The sequence below is a fragment of the Cyphomyrmex costatus genome, unplaced genomic scaffold (genome assembly GCF_001594065.2).
Source record: "Cyphomyrmex costatus isolate MS0001 unplaced genomic scaffold, Ccosl1.0 scaffold1803, whole genome shotgun sequence".
Classification (NCBI taxonomy): domain Eukaryota; kingdom Metazoa; phylum Arthropoda; class Insecta; order Hymenoptera; family Formicidae; genus Cyphomyrmex; species Cyphomyrmex costatus.
This window is the reverse complement of record NW_017275829.1, coordinates 1-16,486: the sequence shown is the minus strand read 5'-3', so window position 1 is coordinate 16,486 and position 16,486 is coordinate 1.

Here is a 16,486-nt window from a genome sequence, read left to right as displayed (position 1 = left end):
GGTTCGGTGGGAGGAGTATTCGCGTCGGATCGGTATTTTCGGAAGTCGTGCGAAGAAATAAGATAAAGAATAATAGTTGAGGAACGAACACAATTTATTATAGATGAGAAGCGAATTAAAATAACATAATATATAATATAAAGAAATAGTATAAAAGTAAACGCAACGATATAATACGCAAATGAAGTAACACAGAAAAATATAATTTAAAAGCAAACGAATACGAATAACGGCGGTACGGGGACGGACTAGTAAACAGACGCGGACAATACAATGATGCTTAATTTAAATCGCGCGAGATAGGTGCAAACGGTCGCAAGGTGTCAGCAGGTACCGGGACGCGTGTGAAATCGATGATTTTTTACGTACGGCGAGGCGGTCCTGCTGACGTAGCTAGTTTTCTTTTCGGCGGCTCGCTGATTCGCGGCGCGGATCGTACGAAGTGATTTGCAACGCGGTGAATCGCGGATATACACCAGAACGGGATATTTCGCGGCGCGACGCGTAATCCGATAATAACACTGTGTGACCACAAAAATTTTCCAAAGGGCGTGTGGGTTTGGTTATGCCGGGGGCACGGCCCACTACTATTTCCCCAAGGGATTTGGCAAAGTTAGATCGTACAAAAATAGGGAATCAATTTATAGTTATGAATTTTGAGGAATACAGGTAGCGCGATTTGAGGTCAAATATATATGATAACAAATATACGCGCATGTTAATATTTTTTTCATTACGCGTGCACTTAATGTGCCCTATACCTTAACGCTTTTGCATGCGGTAAATAGCCAATACCTCAAGCCGTTGAGTTATTTCTCTAATCCCACTCTTCTGCGCAAACACTTTGCTGTATAGGGCACATTACGACGAGCACTTGTAATGAAAAATTCTATGTGTAGCGAGTGGGGGCATATTTGTTTATAGGTCGGCACGGGCGCTCGTCGCTCGTGCCCGGTCACGCAATAAACAAATATCTTCTACTGTTACACTATGTACTATTAAATTTATTCAGCAATTGACCAGCAAAAATCAGAAATCATGGAAAGTAGAGATTTTCCTTTGTATCGACATTCCATCTGCATGATTTGTTGATGAAATTTTTCACCTTGTTCGTCTGACTTTGTAGCAAGCTGCTTTTCACAGAAGGTGGTGATGTAAAAAATGAATTTTCAATGACATATGAATGCCGATATTCTTAAAAGCAGTCATCATATCATCTACTAATATACGGTAGTTTCCAACTTGATGTTTCCCGAGAAAATTTGAAATCACAATTAACATTCTTACGTTTATCTAACGCGTTATAAAGTGATACTGGTGCGTGCGAAAGTTTTGATGCCTGATATAAAATGAACACATATATTTACTATCTAATGCTATCTCATGTATTTGCAAAACAAAGTTCGCGTTCGCGCGCATAAGTGTGAGTGTGAGTATGTGTATGTATGTGCGTGTACGTATTTGTGATAATATTTGATCTCAAAACTATGAGAATAGCGCAACTGATACTCCTCGAAATTAATAACTTCAAATTTATGCCCCATTCTTCTACGATCTAACTTTACCAAATCTCTTGGGAAAATGATAGTGGGCCGTGTTCCCGACACAACCAAACCCACGCGCCCTTTGGAAAATTTTTAAAGTTGAAATCGGTCAAACAGTGTAATGGACGGGAGGGAAATGGAGCCGATACTTGACGGCCGGGACCGCCCTATCCCTTTTCATATGTCAAGTACCGGGAAAGAAAAACGCGGGGTATGGAAAAGAATAAGAGGAAGATGCGAGTCATATGCCAAGGACCGAAACGGTTACGCTGTCCGGCGGCCGGGACCGCCCGGCAGAGACAGGGTCCGCCCTACCCCTCAAGTTCGTCGGAACGAGCAAGTCTTCGAGTCTGCTTCGGAGCACGGTCTAGGATCGATGTCTAGGAACTGGTGATAGCGGAAAGAGGTCTGGAGCTGGTAACAGGCAGAAGGCAGAAGAGGCCGAGACGTCGGTATCTTATACTAGACCGCCAATCTCGTTAGCAATACTCCGGTCGGTCTCGATATTTTCCACCTATCGGCTTCTCGTGGGAGAAGGTTTCCGATCGGCGGTCCTCGACGACGGTCGGCATTTTCCGACGAGACTGGCGGTTTCGGCGGCTGCTGTCCCTGTGAATTATTGTTAATATATGTACAGGCGCCTTGCCCTTACTTTCGTTGGCACCACGTAGGGAAGATGCATTTTAGGGCGGCATCGTTACACTTTCAACACATTTAATAAGATCGACTATCAAACTCATTCGATATTATTAATACTATTATTACGTATTACTTTTCTATGTTTTTAATAATAGCCATTGATATTTCGAATCAATTCTACTCTTTTTACGTAAAAAGAAAAGACGTGAGGACCTCCCTTGTTTGTTAAAAAATGAGTTACAAATCTTAATAGGAAGATAGCGGGAAACACTGCTACTTACAATTAGTCGAAAAAGCTGCACTCGAGTAGAATCTATCATTCTATAAGTATCATTTAATTTTAGCCTCAAGATATTCATGATAAACTGATGTCTGAACCGTTCGAACTTATTAATTGAATTATTTCCAAAAAATTCCAAATTAAAACTGTATAATCGATGCAAGTGAGGTGGAACTATATCGTTTAGTGATATACATATTTCAAAAATCTAGTTTGTACAATACTCTTAGTAATACTTGTCTTGATCCACATCTTAAGCAATTTAACGGTTTCTAATGCAAATAAAGAACCAGTAAATGAAAAGAAAGAAGTATACTGAGATAAATTTTTACAGCCTGCGTGTTTTTAAATTTATAATCATTTTTAAATAACATAAAAACTCCTGTACAATTTGAATATAAACATGGAAAGAAAAGGGCACTAGGAGTTAAGTGCAGATAACTTTACGCAAACGCTGACATATATCAAACAAAACTTATTTATTATAATAATTATGCTTATATGTTTCGGTTTATTTTTTAGCCTCCTTCAGAGATTATGCACAAATTACATAAATATAATAAAAAAATGATAAAGAGAATCAAGTGATGTTTGATCACAGTGAGCTCCTCCACAACCAAGAAATAAAATCTGATGTTAATTCCATCATCCAGAACATATTAATATAAAGGGAAATGAACAAATAATTAAAGAAAAAAGAGAAAGAAATGAATAGTATGTTGAAATTAAGAAATTCGGGATTAATTTCAAAAATAGATTTAATTAAAATTACATAAACTTTAAATGTTACAATAAAATAAAGTTTAATGACTCTCAAAATTTAAAATTCAAAATATAAAACCTATGTATTTATTCAATATACATTGGTGTACAGGCAAATAGAGTCAAAATGTTAGTTATAATTTAACAATTTCATATTCATTTGATTTCGCATAATTACGAACAATTCCGGACGTTTCGGCAATAGTTTTTTGCCATCTTCAGCGGTGATGTAAATATTAATAACAAGATTGAAATTAAAATGTCCAAGACTAAGCACAACCCTCGGCCAATGAAGTTCTTCAGCTTATTGGTTACGATATCATTGTCTAAATTAATATAGAAGTAAATAATTCATTAAATCAATATTAATCGCAATTCACTCTTTAGAAACTATATGTATATTGACCAGTTTTTATGCTTACCCCTAGATTAGCACATATCAAATTCACAAAACGCAAAATACAATTAAGTTCAGATTAAAATTTATGATCTAACAATATTTGTCATGTTATAACAACGATTGAATCTAGACTGTGACAAAGAACACTGACAATATTTAATATGACATTCAATTTCTATTACTGTTATTGTCTTTATTTATTAAATCCAAGTATGTTTTGTTTAGTAATTCCGTGTCTGTTTTTAAATTTAAACCATTAGTCTGTTTTTTAATGAAAATCATTTCTGATATTAAGCGTTTATTATAAAATCTTTCTTCATCCAACACAGAAACATTTTCCCAATCAAAATCATGTTTTTTCGTTTTTCTATGTTCCGATACCACAGAAAGAGATGTAGATTTACTTAGTAATTGTTTTTTATGTTCCTCAATTCTAGTTTTTAATTTTCTACCTGTTTGTCCCACATATGTAGCATCACAATTATTACAATTAATTTTATATACAACATTCCTTCTTTGTTCAATATTTAATTTATCTTTATGTACTTTAATAAATTTATTGAGTTTATTTAAACTGTAGTAAGAAACTTTATGATCTATATTATTCTCAAACAAATTTTTGAATTTATTAGCACTCTCTTTAATGTATGGAACACAAAACCATTTACATTTATCATTTTGTTTTATTTCTTGCAAATTCTCATTCTTGTCCGAAACTAACTTGATTTTATTGAGCTTTTCTATTATCCATTTGATTCTCCTATTTATGTTTTCAAATATAAAACTCAAGGGATAATCATTCCGTATTAAAATTTCAATAATCATATTCAGATTTTTATTATGAAAACTTGGATGAGAAAGATAGAACACTTTGTCTATCAAATTAAATATAATACCTCTTTTTTGAGAAGTTGGGTGCTGAGAGAAATAATTAAGGAATCTACCAGAAAACGTTGGTTTCTGGTACCAGTCAAAAATAAGAAAATCATCTTTTATAATAATAGTCAAATCTAAAAAGTTAATCGAATTACCACCCACTTCTAGAGTGAATTGTAATCTTTCGTGATATGAATTAAAATTTTTAATTATATTTTTAATTTCTGAGTTAGGAATGCATAAAATAATGTCATCTACATATCTATAGTAAAAAAGTACTTCATATTCTAATCTCTCCATCACCCAACTTTCCAATTCACTCATCACCAAATTCGCAATCACAGGTGAAATCGGTGAACCCATCGGTGTTCCAAAATTTTGTTTATAATATTGATTATCAAAGCTAAAAAATGAAGAATTCAAAATCATATCTATCGCATTTAAAAATTCATCTTTTGGTAAACTACACTTTTTAGCAATATAATCCCATCTATTTGATAAGGCCTCTATTGCTAATTTGTGAGGAATATTGGTAAACAATGAAACAACATCTAATGAAATCAAGCTATAATTTTGTTTAATTTTTATATCTTTTAATTTATTGACTAGTTCTATACTATTTTCAATGTTATTAGGTATCTTCGGAATACTTTCGATAATCAATTTATGTAAATTAGTCGCCAAATTATACAAAGTGCTATCAATCGAAGATATTATGATTCTAAATGGGCAATCTTTTTTGTGTATTTTCGGTAAGGCGTACGCTCTTGGTAAGTTACCATCACTGCAATATAATTTTAAAAATAGATTTATCATAATTACAATTATTCTACCGGGAGTGAGAAAGCTGACTATATGGAACAAACATGTAGACAACTAAAGTCGAGAATTACGCAATATGAAAATCATATCAGATGGAACACGTCCACCCGAAGTGTCATAATGGAGCACCAGCTACATGAAGATCATAAATTTGATTGGGATGACGTCAAAACATTGGATGAGAAACCACACTATGGAAAAATACTGATTTCGGAAATGATATCCATCGGAAGACAAGTACACGGACTTAACTTAGAAATGGACATGAAGGGGCTTCCCCAAGGTCTACTTCCCGATCATAAACAAGTTATAAACAGCGTTGTTGTTTGTCACGTCTGTCTAATCAGTCTCGCTTGTGCATAGTAGCTGAGTCTTAGCATTTGTTATTTGTTCTTTCGATAATTTCAATTTAATACCGTCAAACAATTAAAGTGACTCACTGTGTCTGAGACTGATGGGCCTATATTACTTTAACCCTTACTAGTCTAACGTTTTTTCGGCACCTTTAATGGTCTAACGTGGGCCATTCGTGTCTCGGCGTTTTTTAGACATGTTAAAGGGCTTTAAAAAATCTGCAAAAATTCATGGACCTTCATTAATTCTTCAATTTCAAGAAAAAAAAATTTGTATGTCGAAAATAATTATTTTTGTATATAATTTTGTATTAAAAATGGTGGTAGTTGCAGCACTTTCAAATTTCGCCCGGGACTTGAACGACCCACGTTAGACCATTAAGGGTTAAAGTAGTGTGCCCGATGAATACAAAAATTTGTAATCAAGTATTCCAAATTGGATTCATTCAAAATTTTCATCTACAAAGAATTTAATCAAACATTCATTTAAAATTTTGGTTTTCAAAAAATATTTATTCACAAAAAAACTATGAATATTTTACGAGTATTCATATTCATTCAAACAAAATGTAGGTAAACTGAAAAAGAAAGCTCCAATAAGCAATCGTTAATTAGAACCGACACTTTGATGTCTTTTAAGTAAGAAAGTGAATTTTATTTATTTTTGTCGTTGTAATATTCGGTTTTTCGAAGAAAAGGAATTAGAAATTAAAAAAATATTTTCGGCATGCAATGCAATTTTCGGCCAATTCGGAAATTTATCCTAGAAATTAAATAAAGGGCGCGTTCAGCGCACTCAACAGTTGAATGAGCGCTCGCTGTTATTGATGTATTCTTTTAGATCATACAATCAGAATTTTAGATCTAGAAGAATACACTAATAACAGCAAGTGTTCACTTAACTGGAGAATCCGCCGAAGGATACCCGTCGTTTTAGATCGCGAACTAAGCGCATGATGTAATCGTAGCTACTGTTTTTACAGATTTCTGTTTTATCTTGCAAGCTATGTGCAGATAATAAAAGCAAAAGTGAATACAAAACGAAAATATTCGTAATCATATCCAAAAAATGGAATAAAAAATATTTATTTGTTTCTCTTGGCGAATAAGAAAGAAGTGTATTCGAATGAGTATTTTCATTCACTTTTTATTCATTTATTCGAATATTAGGTATATTATTCACCGGACACACTACTTTAAAGACCGGTTTTTTAATATTGTGAATAATGTTTGCGATACGGTATCGTTGTGAACATAGTGAGCCTCCTCACTCCCGGTAGAATAATTGTAATTATGATAAATCTATTTTCGAAATTAACCCAGAATTTTTTAGTTTCAGTATACTTTATTTCTTTCTCTTTTTTCTTTAATTATTTGTTCATTTCCCTTTATATTAATATGTTCTGTATGATAGAATTAACATAAGATTTTATTTCTTGGTTGTGAGGGTGCTCACTGTGGTTAAACACCACTTGATTTTTTTAATCATTTTTTATTCATAATTTATTTATGTATTAGGTCTACACACACACAAAAAAGTTCGCGGCTTTAGATTTCATACAACCGAAATAACAATTAAAATTTTATATATCTTCCCGCCCTTTGCAGTTTTAAAGCGTTAACATTTGGCCTTCTAAAATGCCATACGGTTTGGCGTTTGATGCACATAACCTCAAAAATCAGTAGTGTTCACGATGGCAATAACAAAAGAGCAATAACAAAAGCATATTCGATTTTTCATTCACTTCGCGTTTCATCTGAAGAAAAATTCTGCTGAAGCCACTGCAATGATTTGTGCTGCATATGGAGAGAACGCTGTAAGTCATACTACATGTGAAAAATGGTATCAAAAGTTTCACCACGGAGATTTCAGTCTTAAAGATGAATCGCGTGCTGGATGCCCTGAAAAGATTAAAACGGACGAATTGCAAGCACTGCTGGATATAAACTCTGCGCAAACTGAAGAGGAGCTTGCAGAACAGCTTGGCGTTACGCAGCAAGCCATTTCCGTACGATTACATACGAATAAAGATTGAATTTTACAAAAAAAAAACCGTGAACTTTTTTGTAACCTAATAATTCGCATTGTCTCTGAAGAAGGCTAAAAAATGAGTCGAAACATGTAAGCATAATTATTATAACAAGTAAGTTTTGCTTGATAATAATATATCAGCGTTTGCGTAAAGTTATCTGCGCTTTTTCTCCTAGTGTCCTTTCCTTTCTGAGTTTGTATTTCCAATTTATGTGTTAAATTCGTATGTTGACATATTAATAAGAATTCTAAAAAAGGTAAATATTAGAACCCGAATAAAGAAGAACCCGATCACCTCAATTTTTGATAAAAATATACTCATTCGACGCGTTTTTGTATAAAATGAACGAATTTGGGATAATTATTTAGAATGGGGGAGGCCTGCGCTATGACCTTGACCTTGACATATGTTGTCAAGGTGATGACCCTGAGTAACCTCCAACAGGTTTTAGTCACTCGTCCTTCGTTAAAAAGTTATTAACAATCATAGTTTTTAAATTAACGTATTATTTCTACTATATATGTATGATGTTAAGTGCTATTCTACACCTTTTCCTGTTCAGAAACGTTAAAGTTTCCAAGCGAAGTAATTTTCACCCCCCCATTCTGTACCAGTGTTGTTAGGTTTGACGCCTTTTAGCGCATGCGCACTGCAGTACTAGTGAGTACTAGAGGAATCCAGTAACGTAATCGGTAGTAACGTCGTGAAGCGCGGGCCCACTGTAGGATTTTGTTCGCGATTAAGCGCAAGAATTGAGTAAATATAAGGACATATGTATATCTCTAAAAGGATCATCGTTTATTTCGCGGAAGCGAAGGATCGAGTTTGAGATAAGCCCAATTTTGACATTTTTATGAAATTATATAGAACAAATAAAATTAAAGTTACTCTTTATATGAAAATAATATAATAATCTAACAAAGAAAGGACAATAAGAGTCAAGCAGTAAATAAAATAAAATAAAACGGTTAAAACATTTAAAGAGTCGAAATTTTGTTGCGTTTTTTACATATTTGTGTTTTTATCAATTTTATAACATCATAAGCGGCTAAGTACTTCTAATTTATTTTTGTATTTCAATTATTTTTATGTATATACACAGCTAAAGTTATTTAAATGTTTTAACCGTTTTATTTTATTTTATTTACTACTTGACTCTTATTGTCCTTTCTTTGTTAGATTATTAAATTATATAGAATTTTTTAGTAAATCAATAATCGAAATTATAAGACTAAATAAAATAATAGAATATATTTACTATTACAAATAAAATAATTTATATACAGTACTGAAATAAAGAATAGGATTTCGGAATAATTATACAAAAAACAATGCATTATGTTAAAAAATATTTTATTTGGAAGGAAATTGTAAAGATTACCAACATTCGTTGCAAGAGTACGGAAAACTGCCAAAAACCTTACCAGTATTCAGAAAACAAAAATGTATTCTTTTAATGCAAAAATATTAGATATAACATGCAATAAGAAAACATTATAAATATTAAATTTTATAGGACCAATTTATAAGTAATAAAAAATTAGTAATAATTATAATAATGAAATGAAATAAAATAAAATAAAATATTATATTATAATAACATTACATATTATAATAATCCCATTTAATGTATACATAATCACATACGTATATAAAAATATACAACATAACATGTATTTATTATATTCAAAGCACTTATCTGAAACAAATAAACTCAACAAAAAATAATTAGTAATGGTATCACTTAATATAAAAGAAAGAGGTTCGACTAGACACTTATTCATAAAATTAAAATAAAATGATAAAAACGTTAATGCTAAACTTTATTAGAAAATTATAAATTTAACAATAAAAATAAGATAACAGTAACAATATAATTATTAAAAAACTAAAAATAAAATAAAATTAATATGTCTTGAATATAAATTTTGTGTATTATGAAATTCCAAGTGTCTTTTATCAGGTTTAAAACTTATACAATTTATATTTTCAGATTGAAAATATGATCGAACTTTACAAATGGCCGAAATGATTTCATTAGACAATCAATTACGTTTTTTAATTTTTACATCACTTACAATTGAAAATATTCGTTCCGCTTATTAGAATAAGGTAGACATAGAACAGCTTCTAATAATTCTAAAGTTGGAAACTTTTTTTATGGTAAAATTCTTTTAAGCTTAATATTCTTTTCCACATTTCTTATATTTCTAAGGAAGTTAGTCCTTTTTTTTTTTAAGTATTGAAATTTGAAGGTAAATGTCGCCATTCAAGTGCGAGTTTTGTAACATCGATGTTTCCTATTTGCGTGGCAATATTAGACAAATCTTTAAATGTATCTCTACTTTCGGTGAAGGTATAGAACACCCCGATCACCTCCGATTTCGATCAAATTATGCTCATTCGACGCGTTTTTGCGTGAAACGAAAGAATCTGGCAGAAAAAAGTGTCGCTCTGCCCTACGAACCGAGATATTAAGCGTTAAAGTTGACAACTATTCAGGTTAGGAAATCTGTCATACCGACTACATATAATGCTACGAGTATACCTTCTTCATGCTCTCTGACCTCGTGTGCATGCGCTCGGTTACCTTTCGGCCCAACAGAGTGCACGAAATTTGAAATAAACACTATAAAATGAAATTCTACACCTTTCCCTGTTCAGAAACGTTGAACTTTCCACGCGAAGTAACTTTTACCCCTCCCCCCCTGCACAGGGGCACACGACTTCTACGATTGTACTGTTGCTATAATAGTACTGTCGGGGCAGACCTCTGTCGACGGTGTGGGTGCGGGGGGGTGGTCGAAGGCCACCCCCTTGCACCCGCCCGTGTACGTGTGCGTGTGCATGTGCGTGTGCGTGTGTGTGTAAAATATCAAGTAATAGACTCATAATCGTTATGTAACGAATGAAACACACACACACGGGCGGATGCAACGAGGTGGCCTTTGGCAACCCCCCCGCACCCACACAGTCGACAGAGGTCTGCCCCGATAGTACAATCGTAGAAGTCGTGCGCCCCTCAGCAAGGGGCGAAGAAGAGATGGACAGAGGTCTGCCCCGAGAGTACAATCGTAGAAGTCGTGTGCCCCTGTGCAGGGGGAGGGGGGAGAAAGTTACTTCGCGCGGAAAGTTCAATGTTTCTGAACAGGGAAAGGTGTAGAATTTCGTGTCTGACAACAATATATTTGTTTTGCATTGTTAATTTCAAATTTCGTGCATTCTGTTGGACTCAAACGATACCAAGCGCATGCGCACGAGGTCAGACAGCATGAAGAAGGCATACTCGTAGCACTACATGTAGTCGATATGACAGATTTCCTAATCTCCATAATCGTCAACTTTAACGCTAAATATCTCGGTTCGTAGGGCAGAGCGACACTTTTTTCTGCCAGATTCTTTTGTTTCATGCAAAAACGCGTCGAATGAGCCTAATTCGATCGAAATCGGAAATGATCGGGGTATTCTATATCTTTACCCTACTTTCAATAAAAAGTGCAACATTAGGATCTAAGAAACTTAGTTGTTCAAAAAAAGTATCTTTATAAGGTAAACGTTTCATTTTTCTTTAAGAGCTGTTTTATAAAAATCTAAACATTTTAATTTAATTTGTTGCACAAATTCAAGAGATTCAGCTGTTAAGAAGTTTTCACACTCTGGTCCTACATATACATTGGTCAGATGTTTAATATTTTCATTATCGTCTACGTTCAATGTAGCGATTTCGTTTAAAGCCTTGGGAATAATAAAGTTTTGAGCAATTTCATTAATTATCTGATTACTACAAGTATATAATTTATGTATTAAAATTTTACGTGATTGAAATAAAGCATTAAATGTATTAAAATAATTTAATGAATATTTAAGAAATAAAAGATAAGCTTTAATACTATTATTATTTAATAATGTCAAAATATCTTCCGCGGATTTTGATCGATCTTCTACAACTACTAAAATAAAATAACTTTTTGAAACTTCCCAATTACTAAGCAGTCTTACGACACATTTATGTAAAATTAGCTATCAAGTATTACACAATTTTAAAATTTTGTGTCTTTTAACATTAAAAAAATTTTGGAATTTTCCTAAAATTGCACATCGTTTTGCACTGCCCGAAACGTAAGTAGCAAACCTCTAATCAAATTTTCACAACTATGCGGTAATTTTTCGCAGGATTTACTTGCAATTAACGCGAAGGAATGGCAAATACAATTTAACATTATTAAACCAGGAACTTCAGATTTTAAATTAGAAAAGAAAGAATTATTACGTTCAATCATAACCGATGCATTATCGCTTGCCATTCCAACGAAATTTGTTAAAAGAATTCCATTTAAAGAAAAAAATTCCTTAAAAGTTAAAAAAATTTTTTTCGCGCTTAATCTCTTGCATCTAATGCTAATAATTCCAACAATTGCGTTTTTATTTTCTTATCATTAGGGGAAACATATCGTACGAGCAGGCACATAAATTTAGTATCTGTCATATCCGTACTTTCATCTATTAAAATCGAAAATTTACATGTTTTTAAATTTTGAATTAACTTTTCTGTTTCGCGTTTTGCAAAAATCTCTTTTATAATATTGCTGCACTAAGTCGACCCAGTGATAAATCTTGAACAATTTTATGATCCGAACAAATGTCTTTTAATAAAGATATCAGATGTTCTAACGTGTAAAAGCAATGTTATGTTCGGTAAAAAAAGGCGGATAGTTTTTATTTCTGCTCGTTTCACTTTATCATCATGAGAAACGTTACTAACGACGTTGTCAAGGTTTTCATTTTTATTTTTTATTTCATGTATATGTTTAGCTATTTGCGAATGCTTTATAATATCTGCTCTACAACATCTAAAACTAGAATTACATATACTACAAAAAGCTTTATTTAAATCAGAATGGGGAGCTAACCATCTGTTTGGGTATCTAATCAGAGAAAACCTGATGTATCGAATTAGGATAATCAGTTGTAGTTATTTAGTTTGCGAAACGTTCACGTGTGACTCACAAATCGCAAATTCCGAGATTCGGCGATTTCCGGACGAATCTAACCACTTGTGTCTACGGCGCTGAATCGCACGGTCGTATGTACGTTTAAAGGAAACTCTCGATTTTCAACCCACGTGTCGCTCGAGTAACGTGGTCCGCGAAATTGTTAGAAGGTCTCTCAAGCCTTTTGCAGTTCGACGGAAAGTGCATTCGATAATAAAATTAATCAGGCAATCATTCACACAATCTCTCAAACGAAAGTTTAAACAATAAGTTATTGTATTCTTCACGTTCGGAAATCCAATACAACATGTATTTGTGGCACTCTAAATAAAGTGTATAGTGTTATTATTACATTTCGAGTGTGTTTTCTTTATTTGGACCTGAGCTCACAACAAAGCTCGGGAACGTGCTGTAGAATTTCGAAAGCAGTCCCGATAGCAAAACACCATCCTTTAAAAATGTCCTCAGCTAACCACGAATTTTTAAATTTTCTATTATACGGTTTTCTAATAGCTCTTTTAGCAACATTTGGATCCATATTACACAAATATTATATAAATTATGATTACATAAACAATAGTGTGTTATACTTACATTATTATCACAGTGTGGATTACTAATCTACATATTGCGAAATCCTGCCACATTTATCTCTTACATAATACTCGCCTAAATTGTGTTACTCGATCTTTCGTTTCCGCGAAATAAACGATGATCCTTTCAGAGATATACATATATCCTATTTACTCAATTCTCGCGCGTAATCGCGAACAAAATCCTACAGTGGGCCCGCGCTTCACGACAGTTCTACCGGTTACGTTACTGGATTCCTCTAGTACTCACTAGTACTGCAGTGCGCATGCGCTAAAAGGCGTCAAACCTAACAACACTGTCCTGTACATGGGAACACGACTTCCATGATTGTACTATTGCTATGATTGTACTTTTGGGGAAAACCTCTACCGACGGGAATGGGTGCGGAAGGGGGGAGGGCATAGGCAACCCCCTTGCACCCCCCGTGTGTGTATCACAAAATAAGACGTTATTTGTGATTCTCTCTCTCACACACACACACACGGGGAGGGGGGTGCAAGGGGCAACCCCCTCCCGCACTCACCCGGTCAATAGAGGTCTTCCCTAACAGTACAATCATAGCAACAGTACAATCATGGAAGTCGTGTGCCCCTTGGTATGGGGAGGAGAGGGAGGAAAGTTACTTCGCGTGGACAGCTTAACGTTCCTGAACAGGGAAAGGTGTAGAATAGTACTTAATATCCTACATGTATATCATGTATATCTGTTAATCGTTACCTATTTTATTCACTAACATGAAAAGTTATTAACCAAAAAAGATTTAAAAATAATGTACTATTTCTGCCAAAGACCGTAACTGTTATAACCAAAATAAAAAAAAGTTAGTAGCATAACAATTATATTTCTCTTAATATGTTTTCTGGTTATGAATAACCATTATATATGATTAAAATTATTTTTAGCAGCTAATAACTATTATTGATGTTGGAAATTGTTTTGGTTACAGAGTAACCATTACTGATGGCGGAAATTGTTTCTGGTTATGAATAACCATTATCGATGATCAGAATTTTATTTCGGTTGCGAATAACCGTTATTGATGTCGGAAATTGTTTTTGGTTACGAATAACCATTATCGATAATCAGAATTTTATTTCGGTTACCCAAGGTCTTTGATTCTCGGCAAGCAATATGGAATACGAGCATGTTTTCTGATTGCTATTAGCCGTTGTTGATTTTATATTATCAGTTTTATTATAACGAATTAATAATTAAAGTGTGTCGTTATTTATGAAAAAAAGATAAAATAAAAGACACTGTGTTTCAATATGGAATTATAAACTTCAATTTACTTTTAAGACTTAACATATGTATTAATAATGAATACAACAAATATATTATACTAATTATTTTACAACAAATATATATTACTAATTATTATTCAGTTTAACAAACATAAAGGGCATAGCGGAATAAGCATGTCAAATCTGCCCCCGCACCAATCGAGCTCAAATTGGTATCATTAGTTGGTACTTCTGAGATGTAAAACTTCCCCAAATATTAGCCTTGAAATTGCATTTTTTGGGGAGTTATGTAGGGGGAAAGCGAAATCAAAAAAGTGTTTTTTTTCGAAAACGACTGTACCAATTTTAATGAAAAAAATATATGTTGTAAAGATCGTTCAGATAAGTTGAAGAAAATTTTTTGAAATTTTTACGATGTAAACAAAACCTTCAAAAAAATTTTTTAATTTTTTAGGAATTTTTTTGTTGTTGATATTTTTGAGTGACCACTTTTATACTTCATGAAAATAATCTGCAGACTCTCAACTTTAACATATATTTTTTTTAAATCGATCGGAGTGGTGGAACATGGTTAAAAAAATCAATCATTCGCTCAATGCCATGCCGCGCCGACTGGGCGGTCGCGGTCCCGGCGCACCGCGGCGCATGGTGGCTGTTGTCATGGAACTATATACTAACCTTGTTGCAGTGTCGCAATGTTTAATTGTCATATAAATTGATAGAGATAAAGATTTTAATTTATTCAATGAACATTATAATATATAATAATATATAATATTACATATTATATTTCCGTCTGCAGTTAGCCTATAAAACTTATAGTTCCCGGAGTTTACTACGAGGAGGTTGCAGTACGTTTTTAAACTCCATATTTTCGGGGTGCTTTTTTAACGTGAGTCCCCTCGCCTCTCACATCAACAGAAGAGAATTAATTAATTCTTAATCATCATCACTATCACTTTCAATGACAGGAATGGAATTATCTTTCTTAAATATATCGCTGAGTATTTCTGCCGGTTTAAAAATTTTCGATAAATATCTTGCGTAAGATAAATAATTATTGCATAAGATAAATATATTATTGCGGCAATATGGGAGTAACAAATTGTTCGTCTGCCATTAGCATTGCAAAAAGGAAAACGAAAACAATTATCATCAAAAGAGTCCAATAAATCTCGATTTGTTATTAAAATTCGCTGGGCAGTTAATTGAATCCGTTCATGGAGTGCTTAAACAAAAGTATCGTCTTCTGGACCATAAAATTGACAACAAGTTGATACCAAAAGTTGGAATTTATTTTAGGATGCATCATTTCTGAACAACATATTTGGAAAAAGACTACAATCTAACGTAGAAATTGCGGATAAAATTGTACAGAGAATGCATAACCAAAAAGATACGGAAAATAATTTGGCTATTGAGGTTGAAGAAAAAGGATGGTTTCGCTGACAATTCCTTTTCAAAAATATCACATGTAATGATCTTTTGAATTTTCCGGAAATGACAGAAAAAGGTATGAAGATTTCTTTTTACCGATTCGTATCAATTCACTCAAGCAGTGTCGTATTTGGCAAAGATGCTAGATAAAAATGGTAAATTAAATATAGAATATGTTAAGGATGAGAAAAATGTCCTTAAATTAAAAGTTCCATCCCGATATATTTCTCGTACAACATATAGATGTTTCCTGAGATACAAATCAAATAGTATCGATGTTTCCGGTGTGACTCATTATGCATGTGAGAGTGCTAATGGCAGACGAACAATTGGTTGTTGCTCCCATATTCCCTCAATAATATATCATTTATCTTACGCAAGGTATTTATCGAAAATTTTTAAACCGGCAGAAATACTCAGCAATATATTTAAGAAAGATATAATTCCGTTCCTGTCATTGAAAGTGATAGTGATGATGATTAAGAATTAATTAATTCTCTTCTGTTGATGT